Source organism: Notamacropus eugenii, chromosome 1 (assembly GCF_028372415.1).
Source record: "Notamacropus eugenii isolate mMacEug1 chromosome 1, mMacEug1.pri_v2, whole genome shotgun sequence".
NCBI lineage: Eukaryota > Metazoa > Chordata > Mammalia > Diprotodontia > Macropodidae > Notamacropus > Notamacropus eugenii.
In genome coordinates, this window is record NC_092872.1 from 275,522,311 (window position 1) to 275,535,576 (window position 13,266).

A 13,266-nucleotide genomic window follows, 5' to 3' on the forward strand; every position below is an offset into this window, starting at 1 on the left:
ATGATATGGGGGAAAGAATAAAGCTTTTGGGGTTATGGGTCCAGTGTTCAGATTCCATCTCTGCCACTTACTTCATATGTGACTTTGAGCAAGTCACCTAATGTGTCTGAGTCTCAGTTTCCTCATGTACAAAATGAAGGGGGCAGACTAGATGACTTCAAAATTATCTTCCAGCTCTAAATCTATGAACAAATAAAAAGTGGAAAAAAGTGAACTTGAGTTGGCTATGCTTTTCTCTTAAAATTATTCTTTAACAAAGTTCATTTTTTTTAATTTTTTTAATATATTTTCCTTTGTACCTTAAGATTCAGCAGTCCCACTGCTAGGAATATATCCCTAAGAAGATAAAAGGGAGAAAGGAAAGATCCATAGATACTAAAATATTCATAGCAGCAATCAGTGTAGCAGCAAAATCCTGGAAACAAAAATGGGGACTCATGGACTGAAGAATGGATAGAAGATCCATCGCATATGCACAGAATATTGTATTGCAAGTATGATAATTCATTAAAAGTGGGAAGACTTAAATGAACTCTATAGAATAAAATAAGCCAAACCAGAAAAATCCATAATGATTAAAATAATATGAACAAAAATATTAAAATGTAATCAAATGCTGTGTAATTCCAGGCCACTCTCAATCCTAGATAAGAGAGGAGGCCTTTTTCTCCTTCCTTTTCTTGGAGAGGTGGGGGCCTATGAATATGAAATGTTGAGCATTGCTCTGTGGTATAGTTTTGTTCAATTATTTTGCTTTGTTACAAGTTAGAACTTACTGATTTGGAAGCTATTGGGTACATATCTATGAGTTATCATAATATGAAAACAAAAGCTGTCAAAATAACTTTTATTTATTTATTTTTAGAGAGAAAAAATTTAAAATTGTTCAGAGCCTGTTTTCCATAGCTAGCTCTTGCTTCTCTATAAAAACTGTATCCAGTATCAGATTTATTCCCTTGTCTGTTCCTATTCCTAGTTACATGATTTACTTGGAATAAAAACAATGCAAAATACATATCTCTCTTCCTAGCCAGAGTAGATAAATATGTGAATAATTCATGGGCAGTTGCCCTTTTGCATTACTCAGAAAATAGAGGAACTAATTAAGCTCTTAGTACATTTTAAAACTGTAAATAATCTTTCTTGTTTGTATATTTTTATAGCAAGCCTGGAGGAGAATGTAGTTTTAACTGCAGGAGCAGAGGTTCCTGTGTACTCTGCTAAATGGTACAGCAGTTGAGAACTCAGGGGTTCCATGATTCACCTTGACATTTTTGAGGGGAACTGGTAACCCAATGGATACTTTCATTAATATGTTACAGAGGAAGTCAATGAGCTTAATATAACAGAACAACTTGTCCTTGAATAAAACCAAAGAGCTCGGAAAGGGGAGTTGATTGTTGGCAATAGATTATGATGGGAAGAATCTCTAGTCAGCATCCCAGGTTCACATCCTGTCTCTAACACACACTACATGTCTGATTTTGGATAAATTTTGTAACCACTCTGGGACTTATTTTCTCAATCTGTAAATTTAATGGTGCTTATCTAGATGACCTCTGAGATTGTTTCCACTTCTTAACTTGTGATAGAATAGGAGAGCAAATAATCACCTAAATCGTATGTTTTGGGAAGTACTTTGTGGGACTTCCCCCACAAATATCTTTTTCCACCCCCAATTCTTACCTGTCTTGGATTCTTTTTGTTGTTTGTTGTTTTACAGTCCCATCTGACTCTTTGTGACTCCATTTGGGATTGTCTTAGAAAAGATACTAGAGTGGTTTACAATTTCCTTCTTTAGCTAATTTTATAGATGAGAAAACTGAGGCAAACAAGGTAGGGTGACTTGTCCAGAGTCACAAAGCTAATAAGTATCTGAGACTGGATTTGAACTCAGGCAGAAGAGTCTTCCTGATTCCAGGCGTGGTATCTAATCACTTCACCCTCTAGCTGCCTTGAATCCTACCAATGCACATTCCTCCTCTGTAAGAAACAAAATAAAACACAAAATAAAACAAACAAGGAAACAAAAAACAAAAAAAAAAAATAGAAAAGAGATTGTCCTTCTAATCTCTAAGATCTTTTCCCTTTTCCCAGGTCTAAAATTTATCAGATCTTGGGACCATAGATATAAAGCTCTATGGAACTTTGAGCTCATCTAGTTCAAAATTCTCATTTTACATTGAAGAAATGGAGAAGGCCCATATAAGTGATTTGCCCAAGAGCAAAAAAGTAGTGGAAGAGCCAACGTTCATACCAAAATCCTCTGACTTAAAGTCAAAGATTCAATGTTTTTTTTCCACCACCCTCTAAGTCATGTCCCTTTTGTTAATCCAGCAACCTCTATGGTAGTGTTAGTGAGTAAATGGGCATCTACCAAGCACCTACTATGTGTCAGGTACTATACTAAGCACGGGGAATACAAAGAAAGTTTAAAACAATCTTTGTTCTCAAGGAGCTAACACTCTAAGGGAGAGACAATATGCATAAACTCTGTACTAAGAACTGATAGACAGGCTAAATGGGGAATAATTGAGAGGGAAGACCCTGAAATTAAGAGGGATTGGAAAAGGCTTCCCAAAGAATGTAGAGTTTTAGCTGGGATTTGATGGAAACCAGGGAAGTCAGGAAGTAGATGTGGGAGAAGGGCGAGTGTTTCATGCATGGTAGACATCAAATGAAAATGTCCAAAGTTGAGAGGTGGAATGTTTTGTTTAAGGAACAGCAACAAGACTTGTGTCACTGGATCAAAACCAGCAGGGCTAGGGGTAGAGATATAAAATGGAAGACATCAGTTAACCACCACTGGATTCAGAATTGGATAATGGGTTGCAATCCTTTTTTCTGCTACTCTCTCATGTATTTGTTAGCTGTCAGCATCCACCCAGACTTCTTTAAAGTTGCTCAATATGGGAGGAAGAATATGGAACTTAGGTCTCCAATTTGAGTGTTGCCTGACACTTAGAAGCTATATGAAGATGCCCAAGTAACTTCATCTTTCAGAATCTTCTTTATCTTTCTTTACTGTACTCATCAAATGCTTAGTGTAATCTATACTCTGTAGCACCTGCTTCAAAGGGTTACAAAAGGATAATATGTATCAAGCTTTGCAAAAATTGAAACCCTATATGAATGGTAACTATCATCATCCTCATTAACTGTAAGAATATGGACAAGTAGAACAACCTTTTCAGACTCAGTTTCCTTATATTTAAAATGAGGATAATAAGACTTATTGATCTAGGACTCTGAGAACTGGTCTCAGGCTTCCACAGGAATGGTATAAGCTATGATCACCAAGTGCTCATGGCTACATAGAAGCTGAAATGGTGGAAAAGGCAAATTTGTTCTTTCCAACTCTCACAGGTAACACATATATAGTGGTTCCTAGAGCCTTGAGGGAAGAGAGAGTAGGGGCATGTTCCCTCTCATTTTTAAAGTCCACTGAGATATCAGATCTTTTGCTTACTGGCCAATAGGGAGATTCTAAATACTTCCCAAAATATTGTCATACATGGCCACAAGGACTAAGCATCAGCTTTAGCATTCCCAAAGTACCCAAAGCTAAAAGCAAGCCAGGAAGTTCAGGGAGTCTTCTGTGGAATTCTGAATTTTAATAGCCTTGTTATAGTTTTGGGAGTTTTTGGTAGATCTGTTCAGTTGGACAAATTGCTTGTCTGTCCCTTAAGGAAAGGCAATAGTCAAAAAGAAGAGATGAATGGCCCCAGTCAGATTACTTGGGGACATTTTTACGGCTCAGCATGAACACTCTGATGGTAGGACCATCACAATATGTGTTGTAGGTATACTGGCTGGTGAAAAATACTGTAACTTAAGGGATATAGATCTAGTTTACCTTTACCTTCAATATTTGAGGTTATTCCATGTCTTTATTGTCCCCTGATGAGATAATATCAACAGATTTCAAAACAATCTTTTTTTCCTACCCTTTCAAGTTATCCTTCACATTATTGTCACATGTATTTTAACTGCCATGTGCATACAGCTGCATGGGAACCAGAGGCAAGGAAATGTGTTGCCTTCTTTCCCAGTCTTCAGAAACAAGTCTGGGATTTGCATGCTGCCTTGTGGAGGGTCAAAGAAAGAGAGAGCTAGGAGCAGAGCTATTATTCCCTGTTTTAAAATCCATTGGGTCATTATTTCTTCCTGTTTAGTAGCCAGTAAGAGCAAGTATAATTGATTTGCCTGCTTCATTTTCCTTATGAGTAGAACTATCTGTGTGACTTTACAAACAGTATCAATTATCAACATATCAATTAATTCCTTTGACCTACTGAATATAATTCAATGTATTTAGGATCCTCCATCTTGATCAGGAAGGGACATTTGTGGTTATCTAGGTCCCTACTTCTTGAACTGTGGGTAACAACACGTGCAGTTTAAGAAGTACTGAAGGGGACATGAGTGGAAAAGGTTTAGCAAGCTTTGATCTAGGTCAAGCCTTTAATTTAATAATTTGGGCAAACTAGGGCATTGAAAGGTTATGTGATGTATCCAAAGTTCCTTAGGTAGTAAGTGTCAGAGGTGTGATTTGAAACCAGGTCAGCTTGGCCTGACAGACCTTCTGCATCTGACACTTTCTTTTTCAAATGTTTCCCCCTGCTGTTCTCCAATGACATTGGGCCCCAGCCAAACTGGCCCACTTAGAGTCTATACACACACACACACACACATGTATACACACATATACGTATATACACACATGTACATACATGTGTATATATACATCTATATGTAATATGTGTGTGTATATGTGTATATATACATATACACATGCATGTATGTAATATATATATATATTCCTACTGATTCCATCACTCACTCACGTTATACAATTGAATGAGTCTTTTCAATCCTGACCAAGTCTTTTCAAGCCCTGTTTAACTGTTCCATCATTGATAAAGCCTTTCCAGATGGACTCAGTCCGTAATGACTTGTCCATCTTCCTTGAACCTTTCATAGCCCTCTACTAATATATGTCTCATGAGAAATAGAGGCGCGTGTGTGTTCATCCTTCATTGCTAAAGAAGACCATGCCATCAGAGAAATAATGACATGACTTGCACTTGACTTTGTTTTGAGTGAGGGAGGGCTGCGCAGGTCCCCAGCCTCACTTCTCCTCCAGAGCCATCTGAATCCAGTGACCAAATATTCATCAGGATGACTGGAGATGACCCAGGATGAGGCAATTGGGGTTAAGTGACTTGCCCAAGGTCACATAGTTAGTGAGTATCAAGTGTCTGAGGTGAGATTTGAAACTCAGGTCCTCCTGACTCCTGCAGTGGTACTCTATCCACTGCACCACTTAGCTGCATCTGCCCTGAGAGACAGCATGATTAATTGGAAGGAATGCTTGATTTATAGTTAGAGTACCAGGGTTCAAATCCTGACTTTGTCATTTATTAGCTAGGATATAAATGGCTTAACTTCCTTGACCACAGTTTCTTCTGTGAAATGAGGAGGTAGAGCTAGGTGGCTATTAAGGTCCCTCCACAATTGATCCTGTGGATATCTCATTGTTGTTGTAGGTAGAGAGGATGTTTTTTCCAAAATAAACTATACAATACTAAGTGTCTGGGCCCACATCTAATTTCATGTTTTATCTTCCCTTGCCTAAGAGACAGTTTGTGTTAATGTATTGTTTCATGTTGTTTGACTCTTTTAAAATTAAATTGTTAGCCTAAAACGTTCCCTCTCACATGAATATCCCATAGGAAATGGTCACATTTTGCCCAACTTGGTCAAAGACATTTTGGGTTTTTTGTTTTTGTTGTTGTTTGTCTTTTTTTATTTGATTTTAGTAGTTTCCATTCAAATTATATATGTAAAGCACTTTGCAGACTTTCACATGTGCTATAAATATCAGCTCTTACTATTACTATGGAGACTTGGGTTAGAAATCTCTCTCAAAGGCTACAACAATCCCAAGCTTCCCACAGATTATTTTTGATGCTCTCCCCGTCAAGGTACCACATTTGTAGCTCATTTCAAAATCAATAAGAAGAAGGAGAATTAATAGAACATATTACATTTTTATAATCCCTTTTATGCCTAATAATTGTTCAAAAAGAATCGTTGTATTGACAGGCACTCTTCTCTCAGTTGTAATGAAGGAATGATTCTGTGCTAGCTGAGGTCCATAATTATCTCAAGAAGGGTAAGGAAAGAATAACTTCTCATTCAGATTTCATCAGTCCACTTGGAACTGCAGAGTCTAGTCAAAGGAGGGGGAAGGTATTTATCCCATCTGGAAATCAGCCATTTGGCTGGGACAGTGACTTAACACTGTGACTGTTGATGACCATGGGTGAAATTGAGTCATTACTCACTTGCAATTCCCATTAAAATCAATGTTGTGTAGAATTTAATGTGGCACAAAAACATGTTCCATTGCTTCGGGGCCAGCCTTCTGAGAAAACCAGGGAGCCTTCATGCTAAGATCAAAGAGTTACACTGGGACTTGGATGGCATGCAGGGAGCTGACAAATGTTTCTGCAGATCCATATGGCCTTAGTCTTTCTATTTTCTTATACTTGTGTGCCACTGACTGAAGATGAAGCCAAGCATTTCTTGAAGAAACTTGTTTTTTTCAGGATTTTAGAGAGTTGGGTCAGTTAGACAGACAATCATCTATCATGCACTTACTACATGCCAAGACGTGTTAAATACTAGGGATACAAAGAAAAGCAAATATGTCCCCTCCCTTCTAAGAGTTTATCTTCTAAAGATGTAGTACATGAGGTTTAAAAAATTGGAGATATTGGAACCAGCAGTAAATGGGAATGGTGGGATCCCATTGTGTCTGGGATCTATATATTAAATTCTATAAGAATGAGCAGAATTATGAAATATCATAATGGATGTATTCCAAGACCTATTCCAGAGCCCAATAACTTGAGCATTTTATTTTATTCTTTTGTATCAAAATTATAATTAAATCAAAGAGTCGGTTGTAACGGGATTTGATTTATCATACGAACCTCAACATTCAAGGCCATAAAAGGGATGAAGAAATGGGCTGTTGTCACAGGGCAGCAAGTATAGACAGTACAGTAATTTATCAAATGAGCTCCTTCAGTAACCTCAAAGCCACTCTAATAACTGATTTTATCTCCTGGAGAGCTAAGTTCATTGTTTCTTTAAGGATTTCAGGCTTTGTTTAAATCAACAATCGAGATTAGAACAAAGTTCTAATATATTCTTTCATGTAAATTAAATAACAGGTCAACCCTAGAAACCATTTGGAGTGTTAGGAATCTTTTACTCAAAAACCAAAATCCATAAACATTTAATAAGCATGTATAATTGCCATACACTGTGTTAGTCACTGGACATGTAGATTCAAAACCAAAGCATTGTGGGCCCCTAAGGAACTATCACTCAAATGGAGAAGAAAAGGTCCCCATATATATCTATAAATTATAGAGAACAAAAGCAGAGTTACCTGGAGGGAAGGTACCTAGCTTCTGAGTAAAATTGAAAGAGAGGTTTCTTGGGATGGGGGGAGGGAGGTGAGAGGGAATGATTGACTTGGCTGTTTCTTATTTCAATGAATCCATGATTTCCATGATTTGGACATTTACCTCCAAAGAAACAAGTCACAACTTCTTGTGTTTAAAATGAAAAGGTTAGACTCTATCACCTCTAAGTATGCTTCTGTCTCTAATTCTGTGGTCCTATGATCAATCAATCCATCTTAGCAAAATCTCTCATACTTTTCTCTACACCCCCCTTTAATTCTACCATAAGAGGTTGACCTGATTTTGGATGATACAGTCATAGATTAAAAGTCAGAAGGGGAGTCAAAGGCTAGTTAGTTAAACTCATTGACTTTAAAGATGAGAAACCGAGACACAAGGAGACTAAATAAAAGGATCATAGGATGATGTGTGTATTGCTGGAAGTAATCTTAAAGGCTGTTAAGTCCAAGTCCTCTAGATTGAGAGATGAAGAAACAGAGACACAGAATTTCATTGACTTGCCCAGGAACACCTAGCTAATAAATACAGGATTTGAAATATAGAATTTGAATTTTGTACTTCAAGTACAATGTCATACCCACTATGCTATGCTGACTCTCATGACTAAGGAGTAATATAATTACTTGTCCAAGGTCATATGGCTACTAAGTATGTGAGGAGCAATAGGTCTTCCCAACTCCTAATCCAGCAATATGTCAGTGGTCTACATAGCTGACTTACCTTGGCTCATATAAGCAGTATATTTCAAGTGTAGATTTTGATCCCAGTATTTTTCGTGAACTCTTGACTATACCACAGGCTAGGAGAGAAGGGATTTCTCTGTTTCCTGTCCATCTTGCTGTGGTTCATTTTTTTTTTTTTTTGCTGGTCTCATATTTCTATGCATTCATTTGTTATAAATTTCCTGACATAATTTTTCACATGTAATATATTGTCTCTACATAAACCTATTATTTTCCTATTCATTGATCTTTAAATTGAAAAACAATGAGATAAAATGATTGAATTGGACTAGATCATCACTATGGTCTTTTCTGGGGCTAAATTTTATGTCCTGCATCCTTGTTTGTGGGTACCTTGTGTTTGGCACTATGCTAAGCAATATGAGTTTGTAAGGGTGGGGAGAGAGGGTGTCATAGAAATATCACACCATTACTAATCCTTAAGAGTCTGTGATATAATTGTGAAGACAAGGCACAGACCCATGAAATGTCTTTCATGAAATTCATCTTTTTTTTTCTCTAAAACTTGTTCTTCTAACAATTATATATTCATTTTCTGTGTCCCCAGAGCTTCAAACTGAGTCATCTTTGTCTTTTTTTCACTTCTGCTTTCCCTGCTAATCATTCACCAGTCTCCAATGCATTCTTTCTTCTTATTCTCATAATTATCCCAAACTTTCTATTCGTATTCCCATTACTTTGATTCACCTCTTTATCAATCTATATCTGTGTTTTTGATATAGACTCTTAATGGCTCTCTCTGTCTCTAGCCTCTCCCATTTAAAAGGCAGCATCATCTACTGAGTAAGATATTAGATACAGAGTTAAAAAAAAAAGAAAAAACCTCAGTTCAAATCCTCCCTCAGATTTTTTTCCATTATATGAAATTGAACAGATGAATTAAAACTTATAGTCCTTAATTTCCTCATTTATAAAATGATGGTTTGGACTTAGTAGCTTCTGAGGTCATTAGAGCATTAGACCTATGATCATGTGATCAGGAAATGCTCAAAATATTAAATGGACCAGAAGTATGCTGAATAGCTCAAACCAGATCATCATGAGTGCTTATAAAGTTGTCAGTGTAAATCAGCAAATACTATGAAACTGGTTTCAATCTATTGTCTTGTTGATTGTTTGGTTTTAAGATAGTAATGGAGCAAATGTTAATGAAGATCAGTCTTAAAAGTGGGACATACATACTTTTTGGAGAACCAATTGTTAAACATTTGCTAGAACAGTCCTGAATGAAGTGCTATTCATGTAAGCTAAAGCTCACAGTGCTTCAATAGGAAATCAAGCAAGCCCATAGTCTAGACCTTCCCTTTCCAGAGTAATTTCTTCCCCATTCACATGAGCTCTCTGCTAAAGGCATTGAGTTCAGCTGTCTTTACCCCACCCCTATGCCCTGTATTCTTGTTCTGTGAGCTTTGAACTCCCAACATATCCTCACCTTCAGACAAGAAACTGCCAACAAGTTCAGCTAATCTAATTCAGAGGTCAGAAACTGAAACTAGACTGATCATCACCTTCTCTCCAAATGTATATATGCAATGTATATGGGAATCCATCATAGATTTGACAGGACAAGCTTAGCCCAGACCAATATCAACATCAATTCCAAACCTACTCAGAGAGAATTCCCTCTGCTGCATCCTCAGTGAGTCATCAATCATTCAACTTTTCTTGATGACTTCCAGGGTGGGGAACCCATCATCTTTCAAGGCCACCCCCACACTTTGTGGGAGCTCTCATTAGTAGGAAGTTGAATTCAGTTTCACTAGTAATTCTGCCTTCTGTGGCCAGGTGGAACAAGGCTCATCCTTCTTCTAATCCAATCCAATAAATGTTTATTATTCACCTACTATGGGCTAAGCACTGTGTTGAGGATATAAAAAGAAAGATTCTCCTGGACCTCCAGGACATTAAATCTGAAGAGGAGCCAACACAAAAGGAGGCAGGAAAGTAGTCTATTGTTGGGGGAAGGTGAACTACCGGGGAGTACCTGAAACTAGGGTATCTTGTTCTGGAACCAGGCAAAGCAGAGTGGAATATTCTTCTATGTCCTTCACATAATAAAAGGCAGCTATTGAATTCCCCTTCCCTCTACTCTTTACTTATAAACCATTTTGTAGACTTGAGAGCTTGAACTAATTTCCCATTGGAACACCATGAGTGATTTTCCTAGTTGGTCACTCAGGTGTCTTTTGGGAGTGGAAAAGGCTATGTATTGGAGGCAAAGGGCTTGATTTTTCTTTCCCAGCTCTGCCACTTACCATCTTTAACATGAAGTACTTGAGCTTCAAGGATACTTCCAACTTGAAATCGATGATCCCATGACCCTGAGATTCTAAGATTCTCTGAAAAATGAGAGAAAGCTTACCTTTCTAAAGAAATGTTAGGTTGCTTTATGAGGGCAGAAGTTTTCATTTTTGTCTTTGGAGCCAGGGCACCTCATAGAATGCAACACACAATGGAGACGTAATAAGTGGTTATTGATGAACTGTTACAAATATTTGTGGTTGTTATTGTTATAAAGTTCATTGAAGGATTTATTGGAAACAGAGCACATGTAAGACAATGTATATGTCCCTGGCATGTTCAGGAGATGTCATCAGAGGGCACATTTGTTTTGGTTAGTCCAATCCTGTCCTTTATATAAAAGATAATGTAAATGTGTGTATTACCTGTTCTCTCCTCTTCTTTTCCCATGACCAAAATATCATACTTTTAGAGGTACAACAGAAAGAGTTCTGACTATGGAGTCAGGGCACTTGAGCTAAAATATTACCTCCAAAGTGTATTACCTATGTAACTTACCTGAGCCTCAGTTTCTCCAATTGCTATTTAAATGGCTTGGACTAGAGGATATCTGAAATCCCTTCCTGCTCTGTGCTTATGGATCTTTTGATTAGAACTGTACAACTTGAACACACACACACACACACACACACACACACACACAAGAAAGCATCCTTTTGTCTCAGAAGTCTTCCTCCCAGCAAGCCTGCTTTGAGAGGTCAAAATTGACATCTTTCCCTCAATATGAAGAAAAGGAAACACTGTTAAGCCACTTCTGCAAGGTTACTGAATTGGCACATTTAATGAGTGTAATCAGCTCCGTATCTCTTCTCCTATCTCTGCAGGGCCCAATCATGAGCATTATGGAAATGTAGAGAGATGCCAAGAGGCCCCTCACTCTTATCACCTTCCTTCCCAGATTGTCTCTTCTCAATCAGCCCATGTTTCTCTCTATGAAAATACAGTCTTACCACAGGTCATAGAACAAGACTGATTTAATTACTTCAATCATGAGCTGACTTGAATTTGCTGAAATAATATTTGGATCTACATTATAATTGATCCCATTTGGAACTGCCTGTATGATCATCACTGTTGGCATCATCAAGGAACATTTACTATAAGCCCAACATGATACATTTACCAGCTGGGCTCTTGACCCCTAGGACCCTCCTTTTTATCAGGTTCAGCATGAGCACTTGGCAAAATAGAAAGAATTGTATTCTCTCCCCCACCTCTGCCTCCATGTTGTCTCTTGACTGGATGGATGACTAAAAAATGAGTCTCACTTCTAATTTCCCTCTTTTCCTCCCCCCTTTCAAATTAAAATATTTTGCTTCAGAAGTTCTAGAAAAAAATGCTTGCTTTTATCCCTTCATCCATTCACTAGAGGTTAAAATTAACTCTGTTTCTAGAATCCTAACTCTGAAGTAGCTGCCTCACATGCTAATGAGTTTCTTCTTTCCTCTTGGTTTTATCTGTAAATAGCTTATAACTACATAAAGTGAGAAAAGATCCTTTAGGATTTATAATTCAATATGGTCTGAATGTGACTTGCGTTTATACTTGACTTGATTTTTAAGAGAAAAGACATGTCTGCCTACGGTCTTAAGGTCTGAGTCAGCCCCCAGGGAAAACTATATCTGGAGTATTGTGTTCATCTTAGGAAGCAGTTTGGCAAATTGGAGAATATCCAGATGTGAATAACTGGGATGATGAAGAGCCTCACATTCATATCATTTGCGTACTGGATAAAGGAATTGATGTTGTTTTTGCCTTAAAAAAAAAAAAGATTTAAGGAAGTTCGGTTTTTGTTCTGTTTTGTTTTTTTTCCATGATGGCTGTCCAAGTACATCAAATAGAAGAGGGAATAGATTTATTCCAGTTGGTTCCAGGTAGGATTAAGGTTCTAGGTAGGAAAGAAAGGTGGAAATTGGCACATGGCCAATATAGGCTTGATGTCAGGACTCTTACTAACACTTAGTGCTTCCTCAAAGAACCACAGACAGTCCCAGGATATAGAGGGTTCACTTTTTAAAGGTGCCCTGGCAGTCTTCAAGTAATCAATAGGGTTCCCCCCCACTTCTGGCATAACTAGTAGAATTCTTATTCAGCTAAGGGATGGAGTAGGTGATGTCTATGGTCAGAGGTTCTATGCTTTTATGACTATGTTCACATCAGTATTATATTTTGAAGTTGTGCTGGTGGTTTAGTGTTTATGTTGAATACATTCAGTAGTCTGGGATGGGAATAAAAGTGCCATGTATCTTCAATGCTAGGTCACCACTTCTATGAGGGTGGCTACCTAGGAGTGAGTTCTAGGCTAGATATGTGTCTACTACTGTCCAAATTCTAGTGTTAAAAACAGAACAAACAAGCAAAAAAAACCAATAAACAGCATGTATGAGGGGCAGCTACATTAAGCAATGGATAGAGCACCAGCCCTGAAGTCAGGAGAACCTGGGTTCAAATTTTTCCTCAGGCACTTACCAGTTGTGTGACCCTGGTCAAATCATTTAACCTTGTTTGCTTCTGTTCCTTATCTGTAAAATGAGCTGGCAAAGGAAACAGCAAACTACTCCAGCATCTTTGCCAAGAAAGCCCCAAATAGCACTAAAAAGGGTTGGACACAACTGAAACAATTCAACAACATGCACACACATAACCGTACATATATGTAATATATATACACACATGTATACATACATACATGCATGTACATATATGTATCTCCAAGGAAG

At 37.7% G+C, this 13,266-nt stretch overlaps 1 protein-coding gene across 2 annotated transcripts in view; it reads left to right on the forward strand.

The window, feature by feature from the left end:
- PCDH15 (protocadherin related 15) overlaps positions 1 to 13,266 on the forward strand; it is a 2,324,555-nt gene that overhangs the window by 1,380,973 nt on the left and 930,316 nt on the right. The window lies entirely within an intron of this gene.